Source organism: Trichechus manatus, unplaced genomic scaffold (assembly GCF_000243295.1).
Source record: "Trichechus manatus latirostris isolate Lorelei unplaced genomic scaffold, TriManLat1.0 scaffold00166, whole genome shotgun sequence".
Taxonomy (NCBI): Eukaryota; Metazoa; Chordata; class Mammalia; order Sirenia; family Trichechidae; genus Trichechus; species Trichechus manatus.
In genome coordinates, this window is record NW_004444102.1 from 1,161,007 (window position 1) to 1,172,509 (window position 11,503).

An 11,503-nucleotide genomic window follows, 5' to 3' on the forward strand; every position below is an offset into this window, starting at 1 on the left:
TTGGCTTTTCAATTTCTTGGAGACATAGCTTTAAGATAGGAGGTGTCCTGGAAGCTTGAATGGAGAGGGATTGTGACTATGCATCTCAAAGAGAGGAAGGAAGAGGAAATGTTACCAGATGACCACAGCAGCAGGGGCACTTACTGCTTGGAGCTAAAAGAGGAATTTTTAAATTAAGTCAGAAAATCATCTTGCAAATTCATTGTTATTTCATTCACTCATTAATTCACCCACTGATGCATTTATTTGGTTAATTAACAAATATAATTTGAAAATCTACTCTACGTAAGGTCAAAGATACAACAAGAATTTACATTAGGTGTAGAATGACAGGAAAAATAGGAAGCGGGGAAGACAACATTTTGATGTGGGAAGATGGGTCTGACACAAATGTAGACAATTCTGGAAATTTAATCTGTTTTCAGATGTACCTGAATGCAAAGACAGTGGGCTCACATGAACTTCCCCAAGTGTGACTTTCTCACTTACTTTTAAAAGAGGATAAATTATAAAGCTTGATTGTAAGTTCTATAATGTTCTGCATGGGAAATAGTTCCAAGGTTTACTTTGTAAGTATCTAGTAAATCCCTAGTGTGGTAGGAAATAAAACTACCAGTTGGTCTACAAGTATGCAATGAATTCTGCCCTGAGGTCCTCACAGGCCCTATTTAGGAATACTGCCTTAACTGGATTACAGTGAAGTTGCGCTTAACTACAGAATTTCAAATAAAGAAGGGTAGGGGAAAATATTAGAGAGCAGGGCAGAGAGAAAGAGAACCAAAGATGGATTCCATCTGACAGTTCCCTCAAAGAACTTTGGCCCAAAAGTGAGCAAGAGATGGGGGCATGGGTCTGGGGGGCCTTCAGTGGGTCTCAGTTCTCATACTCTTCTCCCAGTGGGAGCTTCCCAAGTGCTAAAGGTGATTCCTGAGTTAAAAATACAGGGGCAAGGGGGAGAGCTTTCTTGTATGTGAGTGGGGGAGTTTCCAGTGTATGGAAGGCAGAGCCACGATTCCATCTCCTAAGGGCTGCTTTTCTCCTTAAGATTTATGTTTTGGAAATTGTTGTCTTCCTCTGTAACGAAATGGGTTTTCCAATGAGAATACCTCTCTGCTTCTCCTTGGAAACTCTCACCTCCCTCCTTGATGACTCAAATTTCTTGATCCCCTATCTTTGGATTCCTGGTGTAACCAGATCACATCCCATATTCATATCACATACTCTTAATGTGAATTACTGTATTTAATTGAATCTGTGGCAACACTCTGAGTCGTCCTGGCATGTTCTCCCCACTCAGTACCAGCAGCCAGGGGCAGTATTGCCCACTTGTTTCTTCTGGGGTTTCTTTTCCCATATATGTCCAAATGGATATTATTTCTATAGTTGAGATGTGATATTAGCCGTTCATCTACACTATGAGTTTAATAGACATCTGGGGATTAGATGAGATGTATAAATGTGATAGTTAATTTTATGTGTCAGCTTGGCTAGGCTGTAGTGTCCTGTTGTTTGGTCAAACAGTAATCTAGATATTTCTATGAAGGTATTTACGTGTGATTAACATTTCAATCAGCTAACTTTAAGTAAAGCAGATTACTCTCCATAATGTGGGCAGGCCTCATCCAATCAGTTGAAGTCCTTAAAAGAAACCTGAGGTTTCCCCAGGGAGAAGTATTCTGCTTCAAGACAATAAGGTGTATATCCTGCAGGAGTTTCCAGCCTCTTCCCTGACGTATAGATTTTGGACTTGCCAGTCCCCACAACTGAGTGAAACTGTTCCTTAAAATGTTTCTCTCTGACATAGATGGACTGGATATGGTCTGAGAGAGAGAGAGAGAACCTTGGAGATCCCTGACTAATATAATCAGTTATAATAAGTAGTATCATTTCTAGTAGTAAATGCATTCTCCCACAGGCATCAGAAACCTACCTCAGTGCCAGAGTCCACTAATAAAGACCCTTTGTATCAAAAGTAGACTTCAGTTTAATCACTGCATCCTGTTGCTCATAATAGCAGGAAAAGTCTATAGGGATTATAAGCAAAATTGTAATCACTGCAAATTATGGTGGAAGAGGGATAAACAGTATCCACCAATATGTCTGGGACATGGTATATAGTCAGTAGATACTGCTTTGATGGCTTTTCAGTGGTTGGTTTGAGGTGGTAGACTGAATTGGAGGATCAATAGCTAGAGTGAAATGGGTGATTCTCAGAGCAAAGAGGCCCACATATCCTTGATTTGAATTTCTGTATTTAATTGAATCCAGTTACCATCTCCACTACCCATTTGTCAGTTTGTCTTACTGGCTGGCTTTTGTGTTGCTATGATGCTGAAAGCTACACCACGGGTATTTCGAATACCAGGAGGGTCATCCATGATGAACAGGTTTCAGTGGAAATTCCATACTAAACCAGACTAGGAAGATAGGCCTACTGATCTACTTTCTAAAATTAGCCAATGAAAACCTTATGAATCACAACAGAATATTCTTTATGTATCTCTCTTAGATGGTTTCAGTTTTTAAGGGCTTTTATAATTATTTGTAAGTTACAAATATATATAGTTCACTGGCAAATTTTAGTCAATATACCCTTACCATTACCAGTTACCATTGAGATGATTCCGACTTATGTGTGTCAGAGTTTGACTGTGCTCTAAAGGGTATTCAGTGGCTAATTTTTTGGAAGTAGATCAGCAGGACTTTCTTCCAAGGCACCTCTGGGTGGACTTGAACCTCTAACTTTTCAGTTAGCAGCCAGAGTGTTAACCCTTTGCACCAGCCTGAGCTAGATGGCAACTTATTAAATATAGAATATATAGTATAAATGTGAAAGGTTTTCCTCCTCCTCTTTACTGCACTGAGGGTAAATCAATGTTAGCCTTTGTTGTGTATCTTCTGTGATGATTTTTATATTCATGTACATGTAAGCTTTAATTAAAAATTTATATCAAACTATTTATATTGTCATGAAACTTATCTTTTTATTACCAATATGTCATCAATCAGAAACCCATTATGTTCTATTTCTGTTAAAAGGGAAAATTACTGGTTCTGGTTCGTGTATTCCAAGGAAGAATTGAATGATTGAACTTTAAGAAGAGAAGGGTAGAACTGGGCTTCAGCCTCTCCTGAGGGCAAGAATTTGAACACTTCTTGTCTTACCTTGGATCCTTGTAAATTGTCAGCGTGATCATCTCTCTCACTGCTAAGCAAATTATCTCTACAGCACAGGAAATGTGGCTACCATCAATTCACATGTAGGACACTGGAGAGAGTCAGCTCTTGTTCTCAGTTTCACTTCAAAAATCCATGGCAGTGTCTCAGATTGATTTACCTTGTCTTAGGTATCCATCTCTGGATCAATTAGCTGTATCTAGGGGACAGGGTTATGGTGACTGGCACATCTTTGTTCAGGTGTCCAATGGTGAAATGTTCAACAGTAGCCTGGGGGCAGGATCATTGCAAATACGCCAGCTTCCTTTTTTTTTTTCTATTTTAACCAATTTTTTTTAATGTGGTAAATATGTATATATAACAAAGCATTTGCCATTTCAACAATCTTCACATGTACAGTTTAGTAACAGCTTCTGTTTTGAAGCACACAGATAGGGGCAGGGACTAGAGGCAGTTTCCAGAACTACTGAGGGCTTTCCAAACCCCCAGTAAAAATACCACAGGGATAAAGGCCATCTCTAGACGAGCAAAATGACAGGATTCCATTAAGCAAAATATTAATTCACTATCAATAATTTGTCATCTATTGATAGGCATTCATTTTATCTCCTATCATCATTATAAATAGTTTTTCATTATTATAAATAATGCTACTATGATTATCCTTGAATTCATCTTTTTGTGTCCACATAAGCATTTCTATAGAAAGAGATTTGTAGGACTGAAACTTCAAATGAAAGTATATGCATATTTTAATTTGATAGCTACTGTAAAATCCTTGGGGAAAAACATTATAACAGTTTATACTATCACCAGTGGTACCATTAACTGGAAGGAAATTTAACATTTTCAAAAGTGGATTATAAATCCATTGCCTCAAAATAATCGTTGAAATTTCTAGGATCAGCTTTTACATTTCTTTAAGTGATGTAGCTTTGAGAGTAGATTGTTGTTGAATGTGATATTGAATTACAGAAAATTTAGGGATCTCTTTCACCATGGAAGGAACAGCAATTTGAACTCAAGAGTGTATAGAGAGATGGCTTGGGTTCCTACTTAGGAGACAGAAGACTCTATGAAAGGATTTCTTGAAACATGTGCTTTCGCTATTGAGGGCCGACTCCATCCTTGATCTGTCCTTGTCCCTTCCTGAAATCATCAGCACTTCTCAGTCTTCTACACCAGGAGTCATTGCATGCAGTAAGGGAGGTGAAAAGTGGAAGTCAATGGTATACCAAAGAGAGCCACGCACGACTTGAAGATTATTTGTGGATTCAATGTCTTAGATGACTCAGTTATGTTCTTAACATGTATGCTTTAGCATGAGTTTTTCTCAAACTATGATGTGCACATGCTTTACCTGGGGATCTTCTTAAATTGCATATTTCAATTCAGTAGTTTAGGGATGGGGCCAAGATTCCACCTTCCTAATCAGCACCCATGTGATACTGAGCGTGCAGGTCTGTGGATTATACTATAGTAAAGGGCTAGTTCACAGATATCTGCAGACAAGGGAAGCCACCTAACATCTAAGCACCATTATGTTGATTTTGTGGATGAGGATACCAGCACACAGACAAATTATTTGACCAAGGTCACATAGCTCTTAAGTCTTGAATCCATGACTGAAACAGTCTGCTTAAGTAGAAAATCCACAATTTTTATTGATTTATTTTTTTCTTAGAAAAACTGTTCACTCAGTTCATGTGCTCAGAGTCTGAAAGTTTGGAATGAAGAAGGCAACTAAAGGAGAACCACAGGTGTTTGTAAAAGCCACTTAATGATGGTGAAAAGCATGACAAGAAAAGGTCAAATTGTTGGTAATCACCATCTGTTAGGTCTAAGGATATTGAGATATATCCTTTGTGGTGCTTGGTCTCAAAGACTTGATTTAGTTTGGGAAATGCAAAAAAGGTATAGACAAATATATGCAAGGAATAGTTGGGACTTATAGGAATTTTATTTTTAATAAGTTACTATTTTTTTGAAAATAGAATATGTATGTTAGGTGCAAGCTGTAGTATATAGAAATGAAAAAAAATTAAAATGAAATTACCTATAATCTCAATATCCAGAGGTTATAATCAAGGCTATTTATGCCATTTATATTTTCCAAGAATTATTTTCTATATATACATAGATTTATGTCAGGATATCCCAGAAATAGTTTTTGGGACAAGACTAAAGATAACCCCAGACTTCATTTTCACCTACAAGTCACATTCATTCTCTGCCAGCTTGTTGTGCTTACAGATTCCTTTCTAGTGTTCACGTGGCTGTCTGTCTCCTCCAGGGCATAAAATAATCCTTACAAGACAATGAAGGTTATCAATATTTTATATGTCTTAATTATATTATCTTGTATGGTTCTTTCTCTCTTCTGAACCCTGCCCCCAATAACAATGGTAAAAAGAAATTGTTATATAAATTGTTAATTTATTTAATTAACTATTTTTTTTTAGGTTATCAAATTAAGAACCAAATAAATGGATAGGAAGGAATAAGCTGCAAGGCTTCTGTTTGTCCTTTCTCATCAATTAAGAAGATATGTGTTACTTTGTTGCTCAAGTTCTGAGTTGTCCAAGAACATTCACATGTGTGGAGATTTATTTTTGTCTGTTTAAGTAGCTTTTGATCAGCCCTTCAGAGTCAACAGAAGAAGATCAATACACTTTATTTTCTGTAATTTATTATCTTTGGCTTATTAATTTACTTCATCACTGAACATATTTTAAAACTCTCTTCAAATTCATACACACCAAAAAAAGACCAGACTTACTGGTCTGACAGAGACTGGAAGAACCCCCGAGACTGTGGCCCCTGGACATCTTGCTGATTCAGAACTGAAGCCACTCCCCAAAGTCCACCTTTCAGCGAAAGATTAGACAGGCCTATAAAACAAACAATAACACACTTGAGGAGCATGCTTCTTAGTTCAGTCAAGTATACAAGACCAAATGGGCAACACCTGTCCAAAAGCAAAGAGGAGAAGACGGGAATGGACACGGGGAACCCAGAGTGAAAAGCGAAAAGCGGAGAATGCTGACCCAATGCAGGGATTTCAACCAATGTCACAAAACAATTTGTGTGTAAATTTTTGAATGAGAAACTAATTTGTGCTGTAAACTTTCACCTAAAGTGTAATAAAATTAAATAACAAAAAACACTTTATGTACCAAGTCTGTGCTAGATGTGGAAATGTAGAAAAATATGTTTTGTAGAAAAACATATAAAATGAGCCTTTCCTCCAAGGAGTTCACAAACTAGTTGAAGAGACCAAGATGGAAACAGTTTACAGGACATGGTGATACTACTGTAGAGAGAGGTACAGGGCTTGGTGGGACCACAGATGAACTAGTGTTTCCCTGTGTTTGAGGGGCCAGCAGAGTGTTCTCTTAAAAATATATATCTGATGATAGCATGCACTTTCTTAAAGCCTTTTAATGCCCTTAAGACAAATTAGTTTATGTTGTCCTCCATAATCTGGCCATCTCACTTCACTTCCCACACTCTGCTGTCTAACTCTATCTATATTGATCTTCATTCGACCCACGTATAATTCATCGCTTTTGCACTGTCTGTTGCCATTGCCTCAAAAGCTCATTTCCTGGCTTTCACTCTTCACTTAATACATCTATCTGTCTGTCTGTCTATCTATCTAATATTTACATTAGTGACACTTCCTTAGAGAGAACACCTTCAACCCACCCAAATAAGTCAATTCACCTTCTTCTGGTATTATCAATTGTATGATTAATTATTTATTCAAAATCTTTTATCACCAGCTTGTAAGTGAGAAGTCTTTTTCATTCACCAAAGTATATTCAATGCCAAGCATGGTGTCTGGAACATAGGATATTAACGTATAGTTGAAATTAAAAAAATAAATAAATAAATAAGTGAGCTTGGTAATAAAAAAAATGAGTAAGTTTAAGAAAGGCAGATAGAATGAGTGGGTCATTCTGGGGGGCAGGGGACTAGCATGTACAATATCTTGAGGAAACGGAAGATTTTCTATACTCTAGAGATCACATGTAATGTGGCATGGCTTGAATTTAGAGTGTGAAAGCAGGACCAAGAGAAGATAAGGCTGGAGTGAGGTTTATCATACAGAATGACAAACCAAGGAGTTTGCACTGTATTTTGTTGGCAGAGGGAACTACTAAAAAACTATTAAGATGTATGTCATGAAGTCATTTGGGTGTGGGGAATAATAAATTTGTCAAAATGTAAAGGAACTGGAGGAAAGAAAAGCAAGTAGGAGGCTAGTCTAATGATCCACATAGTGTAGGTGGACCTGACATACTTGAGTAACCCTGGGGTGGGGAGATCAATACAAGGATGCTGAGGGAGGATGAGAGGGAGTAAGGCCAATCACAAGGGTCAGAAGATGTTGTAAACTTGGCTGTGGCAATGGCTGGACATACCTATGACATATGTAAGTTATATCTCAATAAAGCTATTTTAAGAAGTGAGAAAACCCCTGCTGATTATCTCCAGACTTGATAGGTTCATTACTTGCTCTTAAGGAGCCATTACTTTGCAATTCCAAGCCCCTATTTCCTACTGGGGGCAGTAGTGGTTCAGTGGTAGAATTCTCACCTCCCATGCAGGAGACTTGGGTTTGATTTCTGGCCAACGCACCTCATGTGCAGCCCACCACCTATCTGTCAGTGGAGGCTTTCGTGTGGCTATAATGCTGAAAGGTTTTCAGCAAAGCTTCCAGACAAAGATGGAGTAGGAAGAAAGAACTGCAGATCTTCTTTCAAAAATCAGCCAGTGAAATCTCTTTGGATCACAATGGTCCAATCCATAATCAATCAAGGGGATGGTGCAGGATTGGGCAGGATTTCCTTCTGTTGTGCATGGCGTCACCAAGAATCTGGGAGCCAACTAAATGGCAGCCAACAACAAAATTTAGTCCTCAGCTGATGGCAGAAGTTACTTGCTGTCTAAATTTGCAGTCTCTCTAGCTCAGCAAGCCAGTTTTCAGTCCTGAGGAACTTTGACTAAAGTTGACTTTTTTCCCCCTCCAAATATATCCCACTGGATTGTGGAGTTTTTATCTATTTTGGTTATTTGTTTCTAATCATATTTTTCTTTTTCCTTTATACTTCCTTTTCTTAAAATTTTTAAGTCTTTTTTTTTCATGTTTTTCTTTAGTCCTTCTACTTTTTATATTTCCCATTTTTTTTCTTTTTTCATTTACTTTTTATTCTAATTTTTTCTTTATGTTAGTGTTTTTTTTCTTATTTTTCTTTTTTGCATCTTTCCTTTATTCTTTTTTAGTTTTTTGATTTTTTTTTGTTGTTGTTGTTTAAACTTTTCTCATGTTATTTTGATTTCATTGTAAAGATCAGTTCATCAGGTAGGCTTCAAAAGTTATTTTCTTTTGAGATGATTGGGGTCAAGCTTCTCACCAGCTTTTGCCAATTTTAAGCCTACCTTGGGTGACCTTGACTCTAATTGCAGCAGTGAGTCCAACTGCTGCAGGGCCTCTCAGCCATTTCTGCTGAGGAAGAGAATTTTATTTGCATCTACTGGCTGCTCAAGACCATTGACGGGGTAACTTTGCTAAGGTGAAGGTTCAGCACATCCTGACTGGGAAAGAGGTAGCGGTGAAGATCATTAACAAGAATCATTGGAATTCCTCCAGTTTCCAGAAGCAATCTCACAAAGTAAGAATAAAAAGATTTTAATTCATCCCAAAATAGTTACCTTATTTGAAGTGCTTGAAAGAAGAGGAGGCCCAGCCAAATTCCTCCAGACAGTGTCAGCTGTGCAGTAGTGTCAACAGGATTTCATGTTCAAACAGATTTGAAGGCAGAGAACCTGCTCACAGATGCTGACATAAACATCAAGATTCCAGACTTTGGCTTCAGGAATTAATTCATCTTTGTCAACAAGCTGGTTATCTTCTGTTGCAGTCCCACTTATGCTGCTCTGGAACTCTTCTAGGGCCCAAAGTATGATGGACCCATGGTAGACATGTGGAGCCTGTGAGTTTTCCTGTACATACCGGTCAGTGAGTCCCTGCATTCTGATGCACAAGACTTCAAGGAGCTGTGGGAGCAGGTACTGAGTGGAAAATACCACATTCCCTTCTATATGTACAGTGACTATGAAATTTTGCTTGAGAAATTTCTCATTTTCAATCCCAGCAAGAGAGGCACATTAGAGAAAATCATGAAAGACTGATGGATGAATGTGGGTTATGAAGATGATGAACTAAAGCTTTACATGGAGTCATTCCCTGACTATAAACTCTCCCCACCCCCACACCCTAGACTAAATTGATAGTGTCCATGGATGGGTTTCACATGGGAAGAGATTCAGGACTCACTGATGAGCCAGAGAAACAATGAAGCCACCCATTGGCTCCCTGGCTATGAGACATATGAGCTAGAGGGCCACTCCATCACCCTGAAGCCCTAGCATTCAGCTAACCTGCCCAGTGGCAGCAGTCCTTCCCCATCCCACAAGGTACAGTCTGGTAAGCCACAGGCTGGTCCTGCCATTCCCTCATCTAATACCTGATCTAAGAATATTCAGAGTATAACAATACAGAATATAAGCAATCTGGGAAGGACTAGGAGTAGGGGAAGAAGATCAGCAGCCCAGCCATTGGGCCTGCCAGCCCTTTTCCAGGCTAAAATCAAAGAAGGAATTCTCCACTTTTGGAAAGGGCCAGCCTTGGCCAAGCCTACATCCAGAATAACAAAGACAGTCTAACTGTACCAGGGTCGGTGGCCTCCACAGCTTCTGCTTCTTTCAGTCTCCCTTGCCCTGCCTGCACCAGGAACACATGCCAACCTAAGTGCAGCCCAGCCAGGCCTCTGGGCTGTACCCCATGAACAGTAACTGGGAGATGTCATGGTCCAGCACAGCCCCTCCCCAGCAGGTCCCTATGGCCTCCTCCTCTGCCCACGATATCAGCAGCAGTGTGCAGTCCTAGGCAGAACAAATTTCCTGAAGTGTATCCGAAGGAAACTCTTCCTGGTGGGCTGCTCTGACTGGTGCTCAAGCAACAGACTTTTCCCTATTGTGTGACCCCAGCTTCTCCCTCTGGCAACAACCACTTAAGGCAGGGGTGCATTGGGAGCTTCTTCAACAAGTTCACCTCCATGTTTGTATGCAGAAATCTGTAACTCAGGCTTGCCAGAAGGGACCTGAATGTGCCTGAAAGCAAAGACTGAGTGGAGACACTCCAACCTCAAGTGGTGGGCAGCGGAGGCAGTGATAAAGAAAAGACTGTCCAGAGGCCAGTCATGCTCACCACACTTTACATGGAGAGTGAAGATCAGGAGCTCCGTGGGCCCAAGGAGATGACATGGGAGATATGCAACGTGTTGGGCTTAAATGGCTGCCGGTGTCAGCCAGAAGGAAACGGGCACTTTTGTGCATGCAGTGGGAGACAGAGGTGTACAAACTGCCATGCAGTCTCTCAGTGGGGATCAGTTTAAACCTCCATGACCTCAAAGGCATTGCCTCCAAAATAACCGATGAGCTTAAGCTCCAAAGGGCTGCCAGGGGAAATCAAATCAGTTGAAAAAATGGTAGACAATCACACAACGCTGGGAATCATGACCTAGCCAAGCTGACAGTAGCTGAGAGCTGGCCACTCTGCCTCCACCTGGGCTAAACTGCCAAGACTAGACTGGTATGTTTCCCCTGGGGACCTTCTCCCCACCCCCGTGGGGACCTTCTCCCCACCCCCGTGGGGACCTTCTCCCCACCCCCGCCAACCTCTGTCTTTTCTTCCTTTCTCTCATTTTGTGAGGAAGGGAAGATGATTCTGTAGAAATAAACCAACATTATCCAAACAAAAATCTCTATATCTACATATGCATCTACATCTATTGTTGTTTGTGTCACATGCCATCCAGTCAATTCTGACTCATGGCGATCCCATGCGTGCAGAGTAGAACTGCTCCATAGGGTTTTCAAGCTGTGACCTTTCAGAAGCAGATCACCAGGCTTATCTTCCAACACACCTCCAGGTGGATTAGAACCACCAACCTTTTAGGTAGTACTCATCACTTAATATTTTGTGCCACCCAGGGATCCCTTGTGTCCTGATTTCAACTCATAATGTCTATTAGCATTGCCTACAGCTGACCAGAGTAAACCATTCTTTATAATAGACTACGTATTGCATACTGAATGTATTCACACCATTCCCTCTAGTCCAAGTGAGACGCAAATAGACATAGAAATCTCTGGGTCGGATGGTTTAAGTTACAATCACTTAAAATCAGGGAGGGTATAAGAAGACAAGAAAGCACTGAGCTACTTCTGCAAAGGAAAATAAATTTTTTTTCTCTGG

The 11,503-nt window shown here is 39.9% G+C and overlaps 1 pseudogene; it reads left to right on the forward strand.

Annotated features, from left to right (window-relative positions):
- Positions 1-7,590: 7,590 nt before the first annotated feature.
- Positions 7,591-10,640, forward strand: LOC101355043 (serine/threonine-protein kinase MARK2-like; annotated as a pseudogene).
- The last annotated feature ends 863 nt before the right edge of the window (positions 10,641-11,503 follow it).